Here is a 2743-nt window from a genome sequence, read left to right as displayed (position 1 = left end):
GGCCTGAGACGAGGTGCGCCCGCCCGCCCCGGGGTGGTGGTGGTGGTGAAGGTGGTGGTGGTGGAGATAGTGGTGATGGAGGAGATACTGGTGCTGGAGGAGACACTGATGGCGGAGATAACTCTTCCTGGCACAGGGATGTAGACCTGTTGGAGCCCGTCCAGAGGAGGCTCTCTCAGAGGGCTGGAGCTCCTCTCCTACAGGTTGAGAGAGTTGTTCATCCTGGGGTTGTTCATCCTGCAGAAGAGAAGTCGCTGGGGAGACCTCGTAGCAGCCTTTCAGTACCTAAAAGGTGCCTACAGAAAAGATGGAGAGATATTGGTAGCAGTAGTGACGGTGGTGGTGATAGTGATGAAGGTGGTGGTGGCCTCCACAGCCCAGCCCTCGCCTGCTTGCCCAGCCCGCCATGGTGGGTTGTCCCCTTGGGAGGTGGCAGTTAGTCACGGGGAAGGTTGAAAGGCGTTTGATGCAGTGTCTCCTGAAGATCAAGGGACTGGTGATCCCGGCTGTTGTAATTCTAAGATGATGGTGTAAGGAGATCGTGCCAAACCCAGATACTGTGTCAGCAGCCATCCATGGGGTGCACAGCGACCCCACACTCCTGTCTGAGCAACTGGTGTAGCATCGTTAAAAGAACTGTTAAATGCAAGCTCACCCTCTGGATTCTGCAAGGGTCTGGAAACTGTTGACCTAGCAGAGACAGTTAAGAGTGTGTGCTACCCAGAGAGGTGGTAGACTCACCATCCGTTTAAACGTTCAAGGTCAGGTTGGACGACGCCCTGAGGAACCCAATCTAGTTGAAGCTGTCCCTGCTCATTGCAGAGGGGTTAGACTAAATGGCCTTTAAAGGTCTCTTCCAACCCAAACTGTCCTATGACTCTACATCACATTCGAGTTCAGCACCAAAAGTTGTCTACAGAGCAGGACTCAGCCACTAGGCTTCTCTTTTAAGATGCTGATTCTCCAGGACACATTGGAGGTTAGTTTGTTGATAGTAGGAATAACTAGATTTCTTGTTTATTTAGGCTGGCCTCAGTAGAGCCAGCAGGTCTTCTTTTTCACATGAGGTATGCCCTCTTTGCAGTTGGAAAGAATATAGGACCCAATGGCTTCCCAAGCGATGACACTGAGGATTTCAGAATAGTTGCTAGCCACACCTGTGACAGGCAGAATGATGGTCCGAGTTCTTGGACCATCAATGTTCAGTGATGGTTCAATGATGGTTCCAGTTGTTTTTCATCAGTGTGTTACATGTAACAAATAAAAAATCCAGAATCAATTAAAGATACGGAAAGAGGCATGTATGTGGTAAAGAGTAAAATTCACCTAGGATTTGGCTATCCCTTCTGACCTTTGCTTAATTTTGGTGGGGATGCAGAAAGTTGGGATAGCTGAGCCTGCTGAGCAACGTGCCTTTGGATGAGGTACTCGACTGTCTTGGTGATGGACAAATTGCAGTGCCAGTGTTGGAACTGACGGAAGAGCCCAGTGTTTTTCTCTTAATGCTGACTAACTTAGGATCAATCAGCCCAGCCCTGTTTCGCAGACTTTATTGCTGGGCTGCGGTATACGTATATGTGTACATGGAATTGGAAATGTACAGTTTCTATTGCTGTTTTATTCCAACAGCCTACTGAAACAGCTTTTTAGTCTCATATGCTAAAATGGTTTGGATTCTTTTGTCAGATTTTTTTAAGATATTATTTGCTTCCTTCATTTTTTTTTTCAGACCGACCCAGTGGATCTGGACTATAAGTTTGAGTTAGCTATTTACTGAGAAAACAGTCTTAATAATGTAAGCATTTTATGGGTTCCTCTGCAGAAACATTTGATTTGTTCCAGGAAATCACATGCAGACATAACACTTCCTTCATGGCAACTGTGTACAAGTTTTGAATTGACAGAGGCAATTTATCTGTATCCATGGACTGCTAAGCAATACTTTTGGCAGCTCCAAATAAGGGCTAGAACTCATTCCCTGGGAAATTTTCTTCCTTGTTGAATCACTTGAGATTTATCAACAGGACTGTGGATCTGAGATAAAATGACCCATCTTTGTGAGAAATCTCTTTCTGGAGTTGACTTATGGGAAACAAATATAATTCATCCTTGCTTGTGCTACATCTCTACTTTATTTGAAAAGATATGTTTCTGTATTAATTTCCCCTCCCACATCTAAACTTTTTCTCAGTGTCTGGCCAGAGTTCACATTCCCTTGTTCCATGTCTGGTACTTTTCTTTCCTGAAAGAACCTCTTCAGTATTTTTTCATCCTGTGTTTTTCCTTTCCTCATGGGTATGTCTCCTTTGCTACTTCCTGCAGCATCTTTTTATAACTTTTTTTAAAATTATTATTATTTTATTCATGACATCATGTGGTGGTGCCCTTCTTTCTTCCGGACTTCTTTCAAACAGCAGAGACAAACTTCTGAGATGCTAAAACTTGCTGCATCTTCACTAAAACCAGGAGAAGCAATGCGACCATGCAGTAGCTGAGAAATTGGCCCTGGACTTGCTTCTCTTGCAGTTACCTGCTTAGAATAAAGTTTAAATGACTGTTTATGTTTGTATTGCTTTAGAGTCATAACACTTTACATTTCCATTTAGAATCCTAAAAAGGATTTGGCGTCTACATGCTTTGATTAATCCCTGAAATTTTATGCTTAACGGTTATTTCTGGAAAGAAGTGCTCACGTGTCTTTATAAGATTAATGACATTGTTATTTTTATCTCATTCCCTAGCA

Source organism: Calidris pugnax, unplaced genomic scaffold (genome assembly GCF_001431845.1).
Source record: "Calidris pugnax isolate Ruff unplaced genomic scaffold, ASM143184v1 scaffold54, whole genome shotgun sequence".
Lineage (NCBI taxonomy): Eukaryota > Metazoa > Chordata > Aves > Charadriiformes > Scolopacidae > Calidris > Calidris pugnax.
This window is presented reverse-complemented; position numbering follows the sequence as displayed.